Raw genomic sequence first — 23,527 nt, forward strand, 5'->3', positions numbered from 1 at the left:
GTTCCCATTAATGTATAGAAGGACTGGCTCTGCTCTGGGCCTTCTGAAGTCAATGACCATTTCTTTAGTTCTGCAGGTATCGTATGTGAGATTGCTCCTGGAGCACCACACTGACAAATTCTGGACCTCGTCCCTGTATGCTGACTCATTATCGTTGATTATGAGACCTTCCACAGTGGAGTCATTAGCAAAATTGATGATAATGTTCCTAGAGTAATTAAATGTACAGTCGTAAGTGTATTGGCCATAGACAAATAGACTCATCACACTGCCCTGAGGGGAGCTGGTGCTGTGAGGGTGGAGGAGCTGTGGGGGCCGATTCTAATAGTTTGTGGGCAGCCAGTGAGGAAATCCTTTATTCAAGCACAGAAGGAGGGGGAAAAGTTCAGGTTATACAGGTTATCAATTGGTGTCTTAGGAATGATTGTATTAAACACTGAGCTATAATCGACAAATATTATGCTTACATAGATCCCTGAGTGTTCCAGATGGTTCATCACTATATTGAAGGCTGTACTGATGGAGTCTTCCATGCATCTATTTGATCTATAAGCAAACTGGTGAGGGTCGAAGGTGGGAGGGAGGCTGAGTTGAATGTACTGAGCTATAAATCATTCAAAACATTTCTTGATTTCCAATTTATTTTTGAGGGAAAGAGATGAAAGAATATGTCCTCCTAAGAAAGCCTTCAGAGTTTCCCAGAGTAATCCAGCAGGGACCTTTGAGGATGTATTTGTCTCTAAAAAAAATCAATTTGCTTGGATATAAATTCTGTACAATTGTCATCTGTTAATAAAAGTGGGTTAAGACGCCAGCTGCGAGATGAGCATGTGGGGCAAAGTGATTTTCGCTCCATGATCAAAGGGGCGTGGTCGAAGATAACAATAGTGCCGTACTTACAAGATTTAATCGTAGGCAAAAAATCTACAAAGAAATAATCAATTCTTGAGTAGCAGTGATGCACTGGTGAGTAGAATATATAGAATATGCTCTTGAGTTTGGGTTTAGAAATCTCCAGAAGTCTGATAAGTTGTGATAAGTTACAAACTGTGCAATTGTTTTTGCAGTGTTAGATGCTATCACCCCTGTGGCAGGAGACCTATCTAGGTCTGGATTTAAAACACAATTAAAGTCCCCAGCCATTATACTTTTATGAGTGTTCACATTGGGAATGGAGGTAAATACATTTTGGATAGAAGTCCCTATGATCCACATTGTGTACGTAGATATTTATCAAAATCATTTTACAGTTAAATAAATTACCCATGCTAATCACATATCTCCCTTCAGGATCAGATACTACATCTGGTACTACAAATGACATTGTTCTATGTATAAGAACTCCCACACCTCTAGTTTTCTTTGTAAAGCCGGAATGGAATATTTGCTCAGTCCATTCTCAGTGCAGCCGAATCTCATCCTTGCTTAATAAGTGTGTCTCCTGTAAAAATACTATTTTAGCATTTAGACCTGTTAGGTGATAGAATACTTTCTTTCTCTTTAATTCATGATTAAGACCTTTAACATTCCAGCTCACCAAGTTAACTGTTTGGTCATGGAGACATTGCTTCTGAACTTTTGTTGTCATTTTGTGGTCAACATGTCATGGCTTTTGATGTCAATGCAATCGGTCTGTTGCAATCGGTTATTGGTGACTGTTTTATTAGGAATAGGGATGATAGTAGCCGACTTAAGACTGGGGGGGAAGTGTGGCCTGAGTCAGTGAGTGCCTGAGTGGTCAACACAAGCTTTAGATACCATGCCAAATATGCCATCTAGTCCAGCAGCAATCCTCGGATTCACTGTCTTGAGCACCTGTCTGATGAAAATAATAATAATAATAATTCATTACATTTATATAGCACTTTTCTCAGTACTCAAAGCGCTATCCACACAAGGAGGAACCGGGAAGCGAACCCACAATCTTCCTCAGTCTCCTTACTGCAAAGCAGCAGCACTACCACTGCGCCACCTGTGAGGAAACCAACTGAAATGATTTTGCTATCTAGCTATTAATATTAATTCAAACACAGTAATTAACTAAAATTACATAAATAAGAACTTGCAAAGGAACTGATTGATTGTATAACAGGAGTACAAAAGGTGACAATTATGTTAAAGATTTTAATTCAGGTTTGAAGATACACAGAAACAAAAGCCTCTCTTCTGGGACAGATAAATCGCAACACAAGCTCAGGCTGTTGTACATACCGCTAAAAAAATCAGCATGGCACAAAATGTAATCCTGCTTTGTCCTTGTTATTAGCGACCTAGCGTGGTCCTTGCTACATGCCCAGCAGCTCATATTTTTTGCTTGCTAAATTCCCCACTGGGGACAAATAAAGATATCTATCTAACTGCAGTTCATCTTCTAAAACCAACCGATGTTTAAATCAAGGCAGCTACACCTTTGCACGTGATTAAATTAGCTCAAACACCACATAGCTACAAGTTGATAACATTGATTGTTTGTGATAATAATCTGAAAATAATATTAGTTCAATCAATTCAATCTTATATATACTTACATCATTTCTTTCTTCTTCCATTTACTTCCAGAGAAGTGGATTTTTTATTGTTTTGTTTTTGCTTTTTTTTGTACTTCTATGGTTAATTTACCTAAAGCAGCCAAAGATGGCTGCTGCTGTGTGAGTTGCTTGCATGCGAGCAATGTCTCTCCCCAACGTCTGACTCACTTGAACTGAACAACTGAGCAGCTGTCAGACAAGTAAAAGAGGAAAATCCACAACATTTACAAGTTCAAATAACTTCTCTCAAGATAACATTGAAACAGTAAACACAGCTCAAATTGCGGAGAACTTTTCTTGGTTTTAAAATGGATGAGTTTACAAATTTGCCAATGCTTTCTTATGGCAGATTTAGAAATTCCAAAACTTTATACAGCATGATCTGTGTGAGACAGCTCAATGAGAATTGAACTGCTTTGACAAATTTCGGTGAAGAATAAGCATATCATGTTTCAACAAAATTTGTCCATTCGGGGCCAAGTCGTTAAGTGAGGACAGACAGACATGGCAATTGCAGTAGTTACATTGCACATTATAAAAATGGGAGGCGCAATGGAAACTACTGAAATTGTTAGTTTTTAGTATTAGCCTGTAATGAATCTTTGTAGAGCTGCTGCCTTGCAGTTAGGAGACCCGGGTTCGCTTCCCGGGTCCTCCTGTGTGGAGTTTGCATGTTCTCCCAGTGTCTGCCTGGGTTTCCAAACCACAGTCCAAAGATATGCAGGTTAGGTGCATTGGCGATTCTAAATTGTCCCTAGTGTGTGCTTGGTGTGTGTGTGTGTGTGCGTGTGTGTGTGTGTGTGTGTGTGTGTGCCCTGTGGTGGGCTGGCGCCCTGCCCGGGGATTGTTTCCTGTCTTGCACCCTGTGTTGGCTGGGATTGGCTCCAGCAGACCCCCATGACCCTGTGGTTAGGATATAGCGGGTTGGATAATGGATGGATGGATGGTTGGATGAATCTTTGATTTTACATATTGGGAACTATATAGTGATGTTTTTGTACTTTTTAGGGCACTTTCATCAGTGTTTGTTGATCTCTTTGCTGCCATATTGTATTTATTTTTGTATGGCCACAGTTATGTTGCTTATGATTGTTATGCCCCACAATGGCCAAGTCTAGCGATAATGCTTAGCCTATATACAATACAATACAATTTATTTTTGTATATCCCAAAATCACACACAAGGAGTGCTGCAATGGGCTTTAACAGGTCGTTTCTTGACAGCCCCCCATCCTTGACTCTCTAAGAAGACAATGAAAACATTTTTGAAAAAAACCCTTGTAAGGAAAAAAATGGAAGAAACCTTGAGAAAAGCAGTTCAAAGAGAGGCCCCTTTCCAGGTCAGTTGGGCGTGAATTAGGAATCAAAAAAAGGAGGTAAATACAACACAGTACACCAGCGTTTCTCAACCTTTAAGTTTTTCCGACCCGAGTTTTCATAACAGTTTTAATTGCGCCCCCCTAATGTTTTTTTGAAAGGAGCCCACTAATACCAATTTGTTCTTTTTTAATTAATGATATATCATAGATGCATATTTTATTATACCTACTTAACTTTTATCGACATTTATCTAACTCTATATTTATTTTTCTAGTATTAGAATGTAGTTTAAGCTAATTTGTTTTGGTTTCAATAGATGTATTTTTCATATTTTTGATTCTTGATTTCTTTTTTTCACATCTTCATGCCCCCCTAGGGGGGCCCGCCCCATAGATTGAGAACCACTGCAATACACAAAATAGAAACAAGTAGTCCTCGATACAATACAATAGTGCACTCAAATTATTACAAGTGCAGAGAATTTAACAGTAGTTGATATCACATAATAGGATTTGTTTAGAGTCCTGGAGACCTCGGCCATCAAGCTGCCTCCCCCTATTGGCCATTCCACAGCTGAGTCAGCACTGGGCCAGTCAAACTGATGAAGGGACCCCTTTACACAACGATTCCTGTGATCCTCCCTTAGAGACAACTTTTCCTTAGGCAGGTAAAACAATTTGACAATAGGGCCGTGGCACGAAGTACAACATTTGAGTATTGAGAAGAGAAACAGAACAGGTGAGGGTTAGTAACAAATTCTAACTATCATGTTACTTATGTTTTAGTGCTAAGGACTAACAACAGAGATGCAGTCTGTTCAGTTAATCAGCAGCTCTAGTCAGGGTGTACTAAACTGAAGTAGTGAGTCTTCAGCTGGATTTGAAAGCTGAAACCAAATGGGCACCTATATATAAGATGGTGATACCCAGCAGCACGCTTTCGACTTTGGACTGAAGATAAGAAATAGTGTGAGTGCAAAGCAAAAAAAAAGCTAGTTTTAGATAATTTGCTACAATTGAGATAGATAGATAGATAGATAGATAGATAGATAGATAGATAGATAGATAGATAGATAGATAGATAGATAGATAGATAGATAGATAGATAGATAGATAGATAGATAGATAGATAGATACTTTATTAATCCCAAGGGGAAATTCACATACTCCAGCAGCAGCATACTGATACAAAAAAACAATATTAAATTAAACAGTAATAAGAATTTAGGTAAAAACAGACAATAACTTTGAATAATGTTAATGTTTACCCCCCCGGCTGGAATTGAAGAGTGGAGCAGGACGGTGACAGCAGTCTGTTGCTGAAGCTGCTCCTCTGTCTGGAGATGATCCTGTTCAGTGGATGCAGCGGATTCTCCATGATTGACAAGAGTCTGCTCAGCGCCCATCGCTCTGCCACAGATGTCAGACTGTCCAGCTCCATGCCTACAATAGAGCCTGCCTTCCTCACCAGTTTATCCAGGCGTGAGACGGCCTTCTTCTTTATGATTCCTCTCCAGCACACCACTGCGTAGAAGAGGGCATTCGCCACAACTGTCTGATAGAACATCTGCAGCATCTTATTGCAGATGTTGAAGGATGCCAGCCTTCTAAGGAAGTATAGTCGGCTCTGTCCTCTCTTGCACAAAGCATCAGTATTGGCAGTCCAGTCCAATTTATCATCCAGCTGCACTCCAGGTATTTATAGGTTTGCACCCTCTGCACACAGTCACCTCTGATGATCACGGGGTCCAGGAGGGGCCTGGGCTTCCTATATACATCGGACTTCCAATATAACTCAGAGTCCTGCCATGTGCAAAAGTTCGCTGACGACACTGCTATCGTGGGCTGCATCAGGAGTGGGCAGGAGGAGGAGTATAGGAACCTCATCAAGGACTTTGTTAAATGGTGCGACTCAAACCACTTACACCAGAACACCAGCAAAACCAAGGAACTAGTGGTGGATTTGTGGTTTGATTGTTTGATTTTGGTGAACATCATTGATGAGTCTTTTGATTCTTGCCCTTTTAGTATGATTCTGTCAAACCCTTCTACTATTATCCATCCATGTTCATAATAATAAGGAGACAACCAAGAAACTGAAAATGCCAACAGTTGATTAAGGAGAGCACATAAAAACTCCAGCTGGTGAGAAGCAGGAGAAAATAAACGTGCAGGTTTCTAGCACCAAAAGATCACCCAGTCCCCTCTGGGCATTCAACAAAACACAGTCATTCATTACTGTTACGATGTACTGTCATAAAGATTGGAGATTCTGCAGTCCTACAAACTTCACAGCTGGCCGCAGAGGATGTTGATCAGATGGCATTGGCACAAAATGCCAGTATAGAAAATCAGAAAACAGAGAATAATAGAGGTTAGGAATGATTTTAAATAATAGCAAATCTCTAAAGTGGTGGCTCTGAGGCTAGGGATTTGCACTGGCAATCGGAAGGTTGCCAGTTCGAATCCTGTAATTGCCAAAAAAGACTCTACTCTGTTGAGCCCTTGAGCAAGGCCCTTAACCTGCAATTGCTTCATCTTGGCTATGACGTTAATCTGCATCCAGCCCTGAATGTAGGCCCTCCAACCTGCAGGGAAAACCTGGGGGTTGGTGTTAGAATTGGCACTCTAGCCACCATAAAAAAGCTGACAGAGTTCCAGTGTGGTGTTGAGGTGTCACCCATTGCATGGCTGCACTCTGGTCCTAATCTGGGATCCTGAGTTGGTTTGTCATGTGGTGGGTGTGGCAATGAGCTGTATCAGGGTGTGCTCCTAACCTCCTCCACCTCTAAAATATATGACATTACAATAAATGTTTGAGGAGGGATCCAACAATTTTCAGAATCGGTCAAAAGCTCAGAACTTGGGTACAGCTATTGACTATGGTGCTAGGTTTCACATGAACAGTCTTATTAATCAGTCAGACAAGCTGCATTAGATGCACATTTCTAACATTTGTTATATAAATGTTCACATGACTTTTTTTTTCCTCCAAGGTGAAAAAAGCATGAACATCAAAACAACAGTGACCACATTTTTGAAAATTGACAGACTTGTTAATAAAGAGTTTCAGACTTTTAATCACAGCAACAATACACTGAACTGCTGATTTGTCTCTGTTAAAGTATCGGGACAAAAACAAACAAACATCCAGAGCTGTGGCTCACACAAAACTACATTCTGCACCATCACTGATGTCAAAGTTCAAATTTTGAAGCTGGTCCAGAATAAGAAGAATACCTTTATTGACAAGGAAAGATACATGGAAAGATAGGACTGACTTACTGATGGTGGTAACACTTAGATACGCTTCTTAGATATGCTTTGTCAACTACAGAAGTTCATGATTAGTTTCACATCTCATGTCCTTGCTTGTTACTGATAAACAAGACCCTAGCAGCCTGGATTCTGCTACACTAAACTACTGTACTGGTTTTCTTATTAATACTTGTCCTTGTGCTAAAGTGGCACTGGGGTGACCGATCAAGAGGCTTTAATTAAAATCCATTCTAAACACAAAAGCGAACAGTTAACAAGGACAGAAGTCATGCAATATAATTAATATATAATCACTTTGAGCAAAGAAATCATATTTATCAGTAAAACTTTCACATAGCACACTTGCACACACCTCATTGTCAATAAATGTGTTTTTGACACAATAATAATGTGGTGGTTGTTTCACAACAAAGTCGTCTTGTGACTAAGTTGCTACTGTGATAAATAAATAAATAAATAAATGAATTAATTAATGAACAGAAAAAAATTACAGGAAGCTCTAGACATAGTAACAGAAGACGAACAAAAGACACTTTATGAACCATCTGCACTATATGTACATGTATATTGTACTTATATAAATGTAATGAATTATTATTATTATTATTATTATGCCTTCATATTGTATATTTTTAATTGTTATTATCATAGTATTAATATTATTATTATTATTTTAAGTTTATGGAGGATTTGCATACTAAATCTCATTTTACCATACAATAATAACAATAAAGGAATTCAGAGCTAACTTCTTGGAGCTCTTGATATAATTTTTAAGATGAAATGCATTAAGGTATACGTATATATTACATTATACAGATACATTTTTAACTTCATTTAAATAATTTATACTGTTAATAATTAAGAATGTCGGCACAGTGATGCAGCGGTAGTGGTTAGCTGGGATTGGTCCTGCCTTGCTCTGTATGCTTGCTCGGACTGGCGCGACCCTGGACGGATAGATGGATGGAATAATTAAACATGTACTATGAAGATTTTTCAACTTTCCATAAAAGTTTTGAAGAATTGGAGCTTTAAGCTTACAGATGGTTTGACATTTCAGAGCTTATTGTGGAGATTGGCGGTTGGTACTTTTGACAGACACAGTACTGCGGCAATAAATTACTTCATCGAGGGTCATGCCAGTCCCAGCAAGCATGCAGTGCAAGGCAGGATAACCAGCTAACCACTACCACTGCATCACCGTGCCCACATTCTTAATTATTAACAGTATAAATTATTTAAATGAAGTTAAAAATTTATCTGTATACCACTGTACTACTGTGCCACCCTGTCCCCATGTTTAATACATGCTTTAACACATCTTAGTATTCTAAAATGTTCAGAGAGCTGTAATATCGTGAATGTAATGTATTATAAGTGGAGATCAGTGCCGCAAAAGAAAACTCGTTTAAGAAGCACATAGAACACATAGAATTTGAAGCATTTAACGTGCTACTTTAGTTACGATGGGATCTGGGAAACTCTAGTAAATTTAACATTGATTTTAAGATGAAGTTTACAACATTCTACTTTAATGACAAAATAAACTACAAGAATAAAGTCAACAAGTCGACTTTAATCTAAAGTGGAAAATGTTGAAAATAAAGTCGGCATGTTGACTTTATTATCGACATACACTTTTTTCTTTATTGTGTCCATATTTTTTTTCTTCTCCATGGCAATAATACGCTTCCATATTTAATCAAACGATGAATAGGGAAGGTGATATTTATATTGATGTGCATATTAAAATATGCAAAATTCTGGGAGGAGCCAGGGTGGGACTATAGGCGCGTTCACGTGTGTCACTTTTCATGCTGACCGGGATTTATGGAGCTGAAGTACGTGGAAGTTGGCTGAATTTTTTTGTGCATACGCACATTTCCACTTTTGTCTGTATGCCATGTTTTAGTGTGAGTTCTCCGCACGCCATTATGCATGATGCCCCTGATGATTTGTTAGATTTCAGCCTATTTAATCTATGCTGCACTTCTCCCTCTACAATATTCAAGTTTCTAAATACCCCCTTACTTGTCCCTTTTAATTTTGGAAACTAATTGACTTCTTCACTGGTGTAAAAATCAATAAAGTACAAGTTTAGAGCAGTTGATATTTCACTTTCTGTTTATTCTAGTTCACCCTAAGTGTTCCTAATATACTTCACTTCAACCTTGACTGTTATTTGCTAGACTTTAGTCTTTAGGAATTTTACCAGTGTGCCAATAATTTTGAAAAAAATTAATATAAACCATGAGCAAGTGTTTATAAGATCAGACAGACCTCAATAAAGAGTTGGGGCACCACCCTGGTTTCCATCTATAATTGAAGTCAAACACAAAGAAAAAACATGCAATAATTCCAGGTAGTACTTTTTCAGATTGAACTAAACTCAAGATGATGGATCTTTCGTTCTTGGGTCCTTTCTGACAGGAAGAGACAGGTTCCGGTGGACAGACACCAGAAGTGACCTCAGTGGCATTATAGTTTCCAGTCTTCTGGTCTTCAGAGGGAGGAAGAGAAAAGGGATTAGGAAGCAGGACCAACCCCTGGAACAGTGGGGAATTACAATCACCAGAGGCCTTAAGCTGTCCCATATCCACATGCATGTGACAATATTTACTCAATAATATCCTTAAGCCCTTGAGGATGATTGTTATCTGGTTCTGGTTATTTGTGAGATTTCATCCTATTTAATTCAAGCAGCACTTCTCCTTTTACTATTTCCAAATCACTAAGGACCTGCTTAGTAGTCCTTATTATGTTTGGAATGGTATCAAGTTTCTCACACGTATAAACTTCACAAAAGTGCAAATTCAAAGCATCTGCTGTTCCTCTGTCTGTGTATTTTAATTCTTTTTTATCTGTTCATAATACTCTTAACCTCTTCCTTGACTGTTTTTCTAATGCTAAAATATTGAAAGAATCAGTTTGGGTCATCTTTTCCCTTTTCTGTAATCTTTCTCTTCAACTGCCTTTAAAGGTTAATTCCCGTCTGCTCTAGGGGTTGATCCTAGTTTCTAATCCCTTTTCTCTTCCTCCATGAGAGCGATGGGTGACAACGGCATTAGTCAGTCAGTCAGTCATTATCCAACCCGCTATATCCTAACACAGGGTCATGGGGGTCTGCTGGAGCCAATCCCAGCCAACACAGGGCGCAAGGCAGGAACAAATCCCAGGAAGGTTCCTAATGCCATTTTTACCCAATGCTCTCCTATACCTTAAGGGTAATGATGGAATTATTAATCTTATATGCCTTATTCAACTGTATTTTTTTCTTTCGTAACATTTTTAGCTCCATATTTATTCATGTTGGCACCTTATGTATCCAAATACTTCCCTTGGCTTCATTGCAGGCCCCTACATGAATCAACAATAGACAGTATGGAAGTGAGTAATGATAGCATACATTTATTTAGTGCAGAGTTACCATAACCTGTCAAATTCCTTTTATCAGAGGGTCTGAAGCCAGATTCTGTGCTGTTTGCAGTGCTACAAAAGACAAAATCATCTTAGATGCATAACAGTCAGTTGCAAAGGAACTTAGTGTATTGTAGTCAGACGTGGAAATGACCGCTCAGGATCCAGCCAGTCAACCGGGTTATCCCTTTTATTGTCAAGAGACAGAAAAATTAACAAAAAACAACCAAAATTACACTTATTGGCGTGCATCCCTTCAATGGGGAATTCAAAGTCAATAGGAGGTGCTGGCCAGTTATGCCACCTCTTTTCAAGATATCCAGTGTTTTATGGCAGCTGGACCAGAACGGGAGGGGTTAAATGCTTTCGCTGGGCAGCTTCTCAGTGCGGTGGGAAAAGAAGAAGCAGCAGTGCCCCCTCTCATCTTCAGTGGGTTATTACTTACCTTGACTGAGCCTGCAAGGAGGTCCTCTGACGTTCATGTGTGACAGTATTTATCATTATCAAATGACTTAATAACATATCTGGTGTGATAGTTAGAGGCCCTTGCCGTCCTCTTGAACCCTCTGACTCGACTCCAGACACCAGGTAAAAGTCCAATAATTATATTTATTTGGACAATACAGTGCACAAAGCACCCTCCTCTCCACAATACTCAATAATAAATCAATACACAATCAATAATCCTCCACACTCCCAGACACTTTGCCACCCTTCCTCCCAGCTCAGCTCAATGTCTGGGCTTACCCATGAGTCCTTTATACCCCCTGACCCGGAAGTGTTTCTCCCTTCTGTCCATGTGATCATAAACATTTCCGGGTCGGATAAAAAGCTCCTTTCTTCAACCCGGAAGCACGTCGTTTCCTCTTGTCACATGAGCATGACGCACCTCCGGGTTATAGGGCAAGTAAGAGTCCGGCAGTCTCGCAACAGGGACTCCTGGTGGTCCCCAAGGTATCCAGCAGGGCTGTTTATATAAACTACAAAGTCCATGAGGCCCTGCTGGAATTCGGGGAACGTCCACGCTGTTGGGAGAGCTCCATCTGGTGGCCTGGGGGTGAGGGCTGGAATATTTAGCCGGCCACACACCACACTGGACTATTGTGGGGAGCATGAAGTTTCAAAAATGACCTCTCTCTCCCATGGCCACTGTTAGACTCTGAACACATAGCAGATATGCTGCTCATAGCAGATCTAGGGTTTAAATAATGTGATCTAGCCATGCCATCTGCCGTGCCCCCACATACTGTATTACACTTTTTGACTGAGTAAACAGGCCAAAGAGTACAAATCCATCAGTCTTTGGTATAAGTAAGTAAAAATAGCATAAATGAGAATAAAATGTATATACTGTAAAATAAAGTAATATTAAATAAATAAAACATGAATAGCTTAAGGACTTCCTCAGGCGATCCTGAGGCGATGGGGGCCTTGTTCCTTTCCACCTGAGAAGCCCTTTAGCAACTTGATAATTCAATTTGCAGAAGTGCTACTGAAGTATGTGAAGAACTTAGGTGGTGGTAGGAGGATGACACAGAGTGGCTAATGGATGTAATGACTGCAATCTGACCTTTCCTCCTCTTCCTAAAGCATCATCTCATCATGTCAAATGTTTTTTTTTAAACATACATATCACCAACACCCCACTGGAAGCTTTTTAATAAAAAAATAAATTCTTTGGATTGAGCATGTCTTTTACTGAGCCAAAGGGAATTAAAACAATGGAACTGATTTTGCCCAGTTGTTCACATCATTGTAAATTTGTTTGGGATGTACAAAATGGATTGGTGCTCATGAAAAATGTTTCAGCAACTAGGAATGAGCTATCTTCAAGATTTCCATTATAAAAGAACCAGCTTGCCAACTGCAGGCTTAACTCTTTTAGGGCTGAATTTCTTTTTATTTCTTTTCTGCCAAGGCTGAATAAACACAAGAATGGTTTAACACATCAAATCAACAAAAATATTTATTTTTGACAAATGTTTCTGTCTTATATGTTGTATGAACCTGAATACTATGTGATTTCCCATACATATCACATACATGTTACAAAGCAAAGTATGATAATACCACAAATCTCTATATCTCATCTTTTGTTGTGGGTTTCCACTTTGAAAAACGAGAATGCGGTGCAAGAGCACCCCACAATTCGAAAAATTGCCCAACATACCTGTTTGTCTCGTCCGACAGTAGCTGAAAGGCTGTGTCATCTTGTGAAGTCCGGTAGCCAGGTTGGATCACATGGATCAATGTCTGGGTATTCCTCTCACACGAACCTTGCCGTAGGTGCATTGGCTGCGTGACTTGCGCTCAGCTGGCAGCCGATCAGCTGGGGCGGCATTGGCCGATGCCAGTTCCTCACTCTCCTACTCGATCTCCTGATTAGTCTCAACAAAATCAGATTTCAAAAATTCAGAGTCCGACTCAGTGATAATGCGCAAAACATTGTTGGCTGTGTATTTTGTTTTCTGCACTCACTTTGCTCCTTCGAGAGATGTCAATGCCATCTTGCCTAGTGTTTACATTTCATAACTCACACACACGCAGAGATTAAAACAACAACAACATGTATTTCTATAGCACATTTTCATGCAAATGATGTAGCTCAAAGTGCTTTACATACAGTAATGAAGAAAGAGAAAGAAGAACAAAAATAGAATTAGGGAACACTAATTAACATAGAATAAAAGTAAGGTGGATGGCCAGGGAGGACAGAAAAAACAAAAAAACTCCAGACGGCTGGAGAAAAAATTAAAATCAAGTCAAGAGTATTTATTGTCATTTCATCCATATACAGTAGTAAAGCATACAGTGAAACGAAACAACGTTCCTCCAGGACCATGGTGCAACATAAAACACAGGACAACGAAGAATCCACGACACATAACATAAAGACACATAATATATAACAAGGTGCATGTGAGTCAGATGTGCAAACATGTGCAACCATGTTCAACACTGCAGAACAGAACACATGTATCAGATATCAGTCCGGTCCATGAGTGTTCAGGAGTCTGACTGTTTGGGGGAAGAAACTGTTACACATTCTGGTGGTGAGGGCCTGAATGCTTCAGTACCTTTTTTCCAATGGCAGGAGTGTAAACAGTGAATGTGAGGGGTGTGTTGGATCATGCACAATGCTGCTGACTTTGCGGATGCAGCGTGTGGTGTAAATGTCCATGATGGAGGGAAGAGAGACACCGAGGATCTTCTCAGCTGTCTTCACTATCTGTTGTAGGGCTCTGCAATCCCTGACCGTGCAATTTCCAAACCAGACAGTGATGCAGTTGCTCAGGATTCTCTCTATGGTTCCTCTGTAGAATGTTGTTAGAGTAGCTGGTGTTCCAGGCCAAATGAACTCACCAATCAGTCCTCATTGTATTCAGGGTTCTCATGGAAGAACTTGATGATGATGGTCATGTGGACTTCTGGCCTTTAATCTATCAATGTAGGAACATCACGGTGCTTTGCTCAGGTGGTGGTGGCTAAGATCGCCACCACAGAAAACAAAAAGAAGAGAAACTAGGGGTTAGTATGGATTACAGAGCCACCTGGAATGATATTGATAATTAAATGCATATACAAAGCATCAGGATTAAACTTAAACGAGTTTAATAAAAAAAAAAATGAGATTAGATGATGAATCAATGAGTCTAATGTTCCTCCAAACAAAGAGGGAATACCTTTAATGGAAAGGTGAGTTTTGTCACCGTTTACAGCCGATTATCATCCTCTACCCCCGGATGTCGACTTTTGTCGACAGGTGCCTTCAACCCCGCCCATCGACGAAAATCAACATCCGCCCTAAAAGATTTAAATAGCTACCAGCAGGCTGTCTTCAGGTTGTGCCAATCAGGTGTTTGCAAAATCCATGGAACGCTCCTTGTGAGCAAAGTAACTCCCACTGCTGTATGGATTTCACCATCTCCTTTGTCAGCGTCAGTCTTCTTCCCCACCGGTTCTGACTCATCATCCTGTTGCTTAGCTAGGACATGTTGAGTGCCTTTAAAATGACGTACAGCTGCAGAAGTTCTCCTTGCAAAAATGGACCAGAGCTCATATTTCAAAAGGTTTACAGAAAATAGTAACCCAGCTAAAGCTGATGTTATGTGACTTCAAGTTGTGGGGTATTTCAGACTTAGTGACCACAACTGCTAATCTCGTGGCTGAACTGTCTTAATGTAAACAGCTGAAAATCACTGGACATGTCTAATTTAAAGACTGAGTGCTGACGTACCAGTGTAGTTGTGCTTTCCTGTTTAGGTGGAAACCAATAGCGTGCTGTCTGACAGAGCCGCCGCTGTACAAAAGGTTTACAAGTTCAGCCCCCATCACTGCACTTTAATTTCTTTTTCCTTTCTGTTGTAGTATGTGATGATAATTCAGACAGACAAACTTCTCTTCTGTTTGTGAATTCCATGACACCTGTTTTTCTTATTCCTCATTGCTGCATTGTACGAGGTGAGACACAAAAATAACCGGAAAAAGGTTGGAAATAAAAATAACAGGTGCAAAACTACGGCATCTACTGTGATCAAAGCAAAGAATCTTCAAAAGAAAAAAGCTCTTCTGAATCAGAGCCCGTCTTCCTCAGACACGGAACCTAAAATGAGCAGCAACTCCTGTTGGCTCTTAGATTTGTGAACATTTTGTTTTTTTTAAATGACTCTTTTCAGTTAATCGTGGGAATCGATTCACAAGTGTGAGCAAATTGAATCAAAGGGAGTGCTGAAGTGCGTTAGTGTCATCTGCCTCTTTTGTTTAGATGTTTAAAGCACATGGGTAGGACGTCCCGTTTGATTCATGATTCTTGTTCATATCACTTCTAGCTAGAGCATTATCAGCACACAAGAGCTCTACCACTGATTCTCTCATTTATCATACAAGTACAATACAGCAACAACACAATTATATTAGAAAGTTTTAATAACTTATATAAAACTATTGAGGATTACTTGTATTGTATTGTATTGTATTGACCCCCTTCTTTTTGACACCCACTGCACGCCCAACCTATCTGGAAAGGGGTCACTCTTTGAACTGCCTTTCCCAGAGTTTTTCCTTGTCTTCTTAGACTGGGGGGCTGTCAAAAGTCAGGGCCTGTTAAAGCCCATTGCGGCACGTCTTGTGTGATTTTGGGCTACACAAAAATAAATTGTATTGTATTGTTTAATTTGTTGTGTGCAATTCATTATTGTATTTGTTTTAACTCTTTTAGGGCTAATTTTTTTTTTGTTTCTTTTCTCCCAGGGCTGAATATTTTTCCAAAACTAACTTTTTTTAAAAAAGAACAGAAAGCAATTGTTTAACATATCAAACCAACAAAAAATATTTATTTTTGACAAATGTTACCGTTTTGCATGTTGTATGAGCCTGCATACTATATGATTTCACATACTATGGTTTCACATACTGTACATATTACAAAGCAAAGTCCTGCAAAGTATGATATCGCTCAAAGCAGCCAATTGCATGCATCAGGAGAGAGCAACCTGAAGTAGTCCAGCGGCTGGTAATCTGTCGTGTCCAACAGCAAGCCATGCCGTCTTGTGAAGTCCGGTAGCCAGTTTGGCTCCCACGGATCAATGTCTGGGTATTCCTCCCATGCGAACCTTGCATCGGCTGTGCAAATGCGCTCAGCTGGCAGCCGAACAGCTGGGGCGGCATCGGCTGGTGTTTGATCCGCTGATGCTGGCTCCTCACTCTCTTGTTCGATCTCCTGATCGCTGTCAATAAAATCCGATTCTGAAAAATCAGAGTCCGACTCAGAGATAATGCGCAAAACATCGTCTGCTGAGTATTATCTTTTCTGCACTCGCTTCGCTCCCTTGTGAGATGCCATCTTGCTTTTGCTTACATTTGTTGACATTTCGCAAACTCATGCATACTCAAGGATTAGATGTCGTGTCAACGAGTCTAACATTCCTCCAAGCAGAGAGGGCATGCCTGTGACGTGACAGTGAGTTTTGTCGCCATTAACAGCTGATTGTTGCCCTCTATCACAGGATGTTGACTTTTGTCGACATTCGCCCTCAACCCCTCCTGTCGACAAAAGTCAACATCCGCCCTAAAAGAGTTAAAGAACATCTGTGAACATAATATGAAACTAATACATTTATGTCCCTTTGTGCATTCAACAAATTAGACACGCAAACCTCAACCTTATAAAAATATGATTATAATTCCTAACAATTATCTTGTTTTCAAAATTTGCTTTTTATGGCTCACTGAATGCACTGAGCAGGTACCATTCAATAATTCTTTCAAGTTCGAACTGAATCATTACCCGAGAATGAGACACACAATTCTCATTCGTTTGATGCACAGACAAGTCGTTGTTCATTTGATTCGTGAAATGAATCACACAGTTCTTAGTCTTATTTTAATTATGCAGTTTCAGTATGTCATGCTTCCTGCTTTCAAAGAGGTTCATAAGAGGATATAAATTATTACCAGAATGTTCAATATATACTGTAATAAATATAAATTATATTTTATAGTTGAATAAGTAATTCATTTTTGATTCAATCAATTGGACATCCCTTCCTGAAAGGTTTTATTGATGACCCAAATGAATCAAATGGATTGATTATCTTATCAGATATGAGGATTGTTTGCATCTCTCGGGACGGACCAGGACAACCTGACTATAGACCCACATTGTATTGAAAAACTCACCAGAAACTTCCCAAGACTTTGTTGGGCAGTTCTCTTATCCAAAGATCTTGACCATACATTGTTCTACTCTCTTGCTGAATGAATCTTAGCCTAAAGAGGCCTGTTATTTTTTTACATTTAAGATGTCTCGCTTAAAGGTTTTCCAATTTTGTTATTTGTCCTAGTGTGTACATGAATAATACATTTTTATTTATATAGCGCCTGTCCCATGCTCAAGGCACTTCACAGAGTTTAAGATAGAATAGCAGGGTATACAGTATATAGCATTGTACTAAACCAGATAAATAAATAAGAATATTACGACAGTAATTGATGGTCTCGCACACAGACACACACACACACACAGGTTACATGAGCATCTTGACAGAGAGGTAAATGGAGAGAAGGGTAATAAAGTCAAGTAGAGCTATAAGCCTTCCTGAACAGATGAGTTTTGAGTTGTTTTTAAAAGAATTCATGGAGTCAGCTGACCTGATTAATTTTGGTAGGTCATTCCAGAGTCTGGGCGCTATACAGCTGAAGGCCTTGTCACCCATGGAGTGTTAATTAGTGTGGGGTACAACATGATTGCCAGAATCAGAGGACCTTAGTGGGCAGACAGGCACATAGTGATGGAGAAGGTCACTGATGTAGTTTGGCACGAGGTTATTTAAGGCTTTGTAGGTTATTAGTAGGATTTTATATTCAATTCTGTAAGACACAGGGAGCCAGTGAAGACGGAGCAGGAAGGGTGTGATGTGCTCGCTGCTGCTGGTTTGAGTAAGGACTCTTGCAGCTGAGTTTTGAATAAGCTGGAGCTGTGATATAAGATTAGAAGGGGCACCTGCCAGTAGGGAATTACAATAATCGATGCAGGATGTGATAAAAGCATGGACAAGTTTCTCAGCATTAGAGAAGGAGAGGAAGGAGCGAACACGTGATATGTTACGGAGGTGAAAGTTTCTTAATGTGATTTATGTGGGCAGAATAAGAGAGGGAGGAATCAAAAATGACACCAAGATTCTTTGCAGTAGAGGCAGGTCTGATGAGATCACTGCCAAGACTGACTGGGAAGGAGCTCATTTTATTAAGTTGCACTTAATAGTCCCAATTTGGAGGAGTTCAGCTTTGTTGCAATTTAATTTTAAAGAGTTCTGCTCCATCCAGGTTTTAAAATCACTAAGGCAGGTTGTGAGCTGAGAAAGCTCTGATGAAGTTCCACTTTTAACATTGAAGTAGAGTTGAGTATCATCTGCATAAAAATGATAACCCAGCCCATAGCTACGAATAATATGGCCAAGGGGAAGCATATAAATACAGAAAAGAAGAGGGCCGAGGACAGAGCCCTGAGGAGCTTCTTATGTGACTGGCGCTGAGCTGGATCTGCTGTTGCCAAGACTAACAAACTCTATATGAACACAGGGAACTCCAGTTTCTGTATTTATTACATCTTGCCTGAAGCAAGGGTCTGAGTTGCCTCAATAGCTTGCATATTGTAATCTTTTTACTCAGCCAATAAAAGGGGTCATTTTTTTTACTTCTCACTAGATTAGATAATTTGAAAGAGAATTGAAATGCCCAGCACTAGTGACTAGCAGGGTTTTCTAGTGTCCTCCAAGATGGGACATATCTTCCTAGGTTAAATAGGAGGTGAGGTCACTCGTATTCTGGCTGGCGTACATCTTAACAGTGGATGGAAAAGGAGATGGCGTTAGCCACAGCTCCCCCTTCTTTTAACTCAGGGTAGAATTATTTACCTGCCAGGAGCCTTCAAGATGTCCCCTAAATGCCCGTACTTGACCCCTATCAGTCACGGTATGAAGGATGACCAGACACTTTTATCAGCCCCTGCACTTTGTATAAACCATAGGGAAATCAACAAATAAATTCATGACTGGTTTCTAATTTTGTCTTTGTTTTTAACGTAGCCCTTGTTGTGGAGAGCAACATTTTTCTTAGTCTGCACTGACCTCATTGCTTTTCTGATTATCTGCAAAGAAAGACACCCAGACCTCTGTTACACTCATTAAAAATAGCACAAGAGGACCTGCACAGAAAGTTCACATCAGTCAGCGCAGTTCCCAATTAGTGCGGTAGAGAGAAGGACCTCCGTCACCTTTAGATCTGACTTGCCCACCTTTCAGAACATTAGATGAATAAGAAGTGATAAGCCTCAAGGAAAGAGGCTAAGTGGTCTTCTCTTGTTGGCTATTTTTAGCTTCTAATTTTAGCATTAAAGTTTATTCTGACATTCACCTTTATATTTCATATAAAGTGATGGAAACAGAGAGCATCGGCTGAGGGTTTCGTACACTGCTTATAAAAAGTATAAATCCGCTAGGAAATTTAATTCACACACAATTTCTTGATTCACAACATTGAATCGTTTAGAATTTAATGTCAAAGTGAAAACAGCGCTCTTAATTAATTACAAATATGTTCGCCCCCTTTAATATGACACCCCTAAAATCATCACTGGTGCGGCCGTCTGGTTTCAGCAGTCACATAAGTAGTTCAATGGAGATCATCCTGTCTGGGGTTTCATTGGACTGTAGTAGGAATGCACCTGAATGTGAAAAGGCCAACTTGTGGTGAGTCAGCAGAGTGGATGAACCTACGTGGTGAAGATGAAAGAGATCTCCAAGCAACTCCATGATAAATGGAATTGAAAAGTACGAGTCCGGAGATTGAGACACAAAAATGTCCAAAAACCAGTGTCACACATTTGACAAAAAGCCATAGAAAGGTTTGGGGCAGCCACCCGTATATTATTTCCTGGGTGCAAAATTGGATAAATTGTTGCACTGATGTGTACAGATCAGAATCCAGAACAGAACTGACTTGATGCCACTTTTATAGGCAGATAGGAGGAAACGCCTCCGCCAAATTTGGGCATCGGTATCGGTCAGCACGCCCATCAAGATACGCCTCCTCAACACCATTGTTATTCTGACGGCCATCTATGCTAGCGAGACGTGGAAACATACGAAGCGGGTCGCAAAGAAAGCTGAACACATTCCAACAAAGCTGCCTGAGAAAAATTCTTCAAATCTCCTATCACGACTGCATCACAAACGATGAAGTTCTAAGAAGAGCAAACACTCGCCGAGTGGAAGCGATTGTCACTGAGCGCCGAATGTGCCTTGCAGGACATGTTCTCCGCCTACCAGAAAATCGGCACCCGAAGACCGTGATGTACTAGGTTCCCCCGGGGGGAAAAGGAATATTGGACGACCAAAGATCACCGGGAGAAGAACCCTGCATGAAGACCTCAAGAACATCGACATCAGTTGGCAAAATATGAATGCTATCGCTGAGGATCGACCTCGTTGGCAGATGCTTGTTGCCCGATGTGCGGAAATGCACAGTAGGAACTAAGTCCTAAGTAAAGAGGAAATGAAGTCACCTCTGGAAGTGATGTCATTGAGGCTGGAAACCGGAAGTGACATCATTCTGCCCAGGACCAGAAGTGACATCATCTCAGGGCCCGGAACAGGAAGTGCTATCATCAGGGCCAGGTGGAATTTCCTGTATCTGCTCTGCAGAGGAGTGAGAGAAAGAGTTAGGGCCCTCCGCCACCCCCCCCCCCCCAGTCTGGCAAGGAAGTACTCTCATTCAGGCCCTATGGCTGCCTCCCATGCGCACTTGTGTGACACCAGTTAAATCAGTCATGAAGAAATGGAAAGAGCATGGCACAGCTGTCAATCTACAAGAGCAGATCATCCACAAAATCTGAAGAAGATGAGAAAGGGAGGCCACCAAGAGAACTCTGAAAACTCTGAACTCTGAGTCAGACGCAGACAAGTTCTTCACCAGTCACAGCTTTATGGAAGACTGGAAAAGAGAAATGCATCATGGGATAGTCTGAAATCAGTTGGAAGAAGATTCTATGATGTGATGACCATCAGACTGAATGTCATGTTATGCTGCACATTATCACAAACACATCATCCCCATGGTTGATGGCAGGATCAGGTTGTGGAAATGCTGCCTTGGAAGCCTTGTGAGGGTAAAATGAATGCAGTAAAATATAAGGAAAGACTGAAGGAAAATGTGATGGTGCAAGAAACCCGCACTTTGGAAGAAGATTTTTTTTCCTGCTAGACAGCAACCCCTCAAGCATTAATCCAAAGCTATACATGAATGACTTCAAAACAACAATGTGAATGTCCTGGTGTGGCCGAGTCAGCAATTCAGATTTCAATCCAATAGAGAATTTGTGGCAGGACTTGACAAAGGCTGTTCACTCATGATCACCATTAACACCTGACAGAGATGGAGAAATTTGGCAAAGGAAAAAAATGGCAGAGATGATAGGAAGAGACCCACTGCACCAAACTCGCTGGACAAGTCAAATACAGTGGCTTTGTGATGGCTTTCTGACGCATTCTTGCTAACCCCATTTTTGTGACAGTCAATAACTTGCTGCCTGATGGAGTCGGTGCTGTACGAAGGTTTAGCAGGTACGACGAGTTCAGTCACAATCTCAGCCCTTTAATTTCTTTCTTTCATTCTGTCGTGCTCCCCTTCTCTTTGTGACGTCCATTGCTGCATTCTACACATAGTACATTGCGCATTCATTGCTTGTCATCTCTTGTGTACGGAAAGCCTTCCCCTACGGCCGAAGACTTGGGTATGTCAAACAAGATGACAGCCCTTCACGGTAGCGAGCTGACGACTGCAATGAACTCATTAAGAATATGTTAATTAAACCTGTGATTGAAAATAGCTGTAAAGGTCACCTAATGTGACAAGGCCTTAAAGAATTAACATTTGGACTTACACTCTTACAATCCCAGCTTTGGCCACTAGGGACCACAGTGACCTCATGCAGTTCTGTTTAAGGGGGCATATGTCTGATAACATATGCAGTAAAGAGAAAGTTAAGTTAGTCAAAATAAGAATTTTTTTTTGTTTTATGGTGTGCCCAAGACCTCAACTGCAGACTTTAGGGGGTGAAAAGCAACCAAATAAATACGTTGTCAAGCATACATGCTTAGGGAACATAGTCAAGGCTCCTAAAAGCAATAACACCCTGAGCAGAGAGGGGGCATTCTGACTAATTCCATCTCTTTTTTTCAATCCACAGTTTGGGCGCTCACCAACCAGACGACAAATGACCCAGCTTACATTTCTTTGGTGTAAAAACCACGAAGCCACTAGAAGAGGGCATTCACTTGAGGATCACCACATAAGGTAGAAGGATTTATCTCTATTTTGTTTTTCTTTTCACTGGCATGATGCCACTTATTTGCAGCCTCACGTGCATTTTTCTTTGCCCATTTTTATTTCCCCTCATCTTTCATTGGTGTTTTATTCTGGTGTTGAAAATATTAGACATCCTAAAAATATTTTAAATTAGGGTTATGAATGATAAAGAATTCAAATGCTTTTTTTTCTGACAATTTGTTATTGAGCTTTGTTAATTTTATTATACCTATATTTTTGAATTTTACTGTTACATGATTTTGTAAACCTGCTGTCGTAACCAATCAACTGTTTTCTTGGTGGTGCGGTCCTGAAAGGCACAAGTGATAACATCACTAGCACAACTATATAAAGATCAGTGTCACATTTGGCACTTTTGTTATAATGCAGGGAATTCTTCACGACGAAATACTCAAAGGTCTCCACACTGGCCGAGGAGCAAGCCAAGATCCTCACTGATGCACCCAGCAGCAGCACACTTGATACGGCCAAATCCAAAATAAAACCTGATGGCTTTGGGGGGTGTAGACCCTCAAAAAAGGGAAATTCACCGCAAAAGTCCAAAGATACTGTAGGAAATGCCCCAAAACTGAGAAAGGGTAACCTTTGGCTGTAAATAGCAGCAGACGAAGGAACTTCATATATAAAATCTTTATATATAATCTTCATTTGGATCTTGATCTTTGTTTGTCCGCGAATTCCACGCATGTGTAGACCACCTTCCAGTTTAGTACATTGTTGTTACTCACGGATGTCAACAATGTGCCGGAATAACGAAAGGGGTGGTGGACAGTGTTACGCTGGTTAGGTCCTGAGGCCTGGTTAGAGAATGAGATTGCTGAAGATAAAAGGTACGTGCCTACGTAACATATGAATGAAAGAAAGACAGTGGGTACAATGAATGACAACGTAACAGCACGTTCTGGAAATTATTATTGTTACGTTGTAGCCGGCGAGTGCTGCGCGTCTCACAGTTGTACCGTGGCTTGCTCACATGTCAGTGAAGTGATCCCTATTTATGCTTTAAGGAGCCTGGATACCTATGTGTCCCCCTCTTATAACCATTGCTCCATGTATATTGCCTTACTCTTTGGATTGCCACAAAGCAACCTGCGA

The 23,527-nt window shown here is 40.4% G+C and overlaps 1 protein-coding gene across 3 annotated transcripts in view; it reads left to right on the top strand.

The window, feature by feature from the left end:
• Positions 1-23,527, top strand: part of lrfn1 (leucine rich repeat and fibronectin type III domain containing 1) — a 633,909-nt gene that overhangs the window by 112,033 nt on the left and 498,349 nt on the right. For 2 of the 3 annotated variants that reach the window (XM_028795486.2, XM_051933993.1), the window contains exon 2: positions 22,293-22,399. The exons of the other annotated variant lie outside the window; for it this stretch is intronic. The gene's annotated coding sequence lies outside the window, so the exon portion shown is untranslated. The remainder of the gene's footprint in view (positions 1-22,292; positions 22,400-23,527) is intronic. 3 annotated transcript variants of the gene reach the window in all.

The sequence above is a fragment of the Erpetoichthys calabaricus genome, chromosome 1 (genome assembly GCF_900747795.2).
Source record: "Erpetoichthys calabaricus chromosome 1, fErpCal1.3, whole genome shotgun sequence".
In the NCBI taxonomy this organism is placed as follows: domain Eukaryota; kingdom Metazoa; phylum Chordata; class Cladistia; order Polypteriformes; family Polypteridae; genus Erpetoichthys; species Erpetoichthys calabaricus.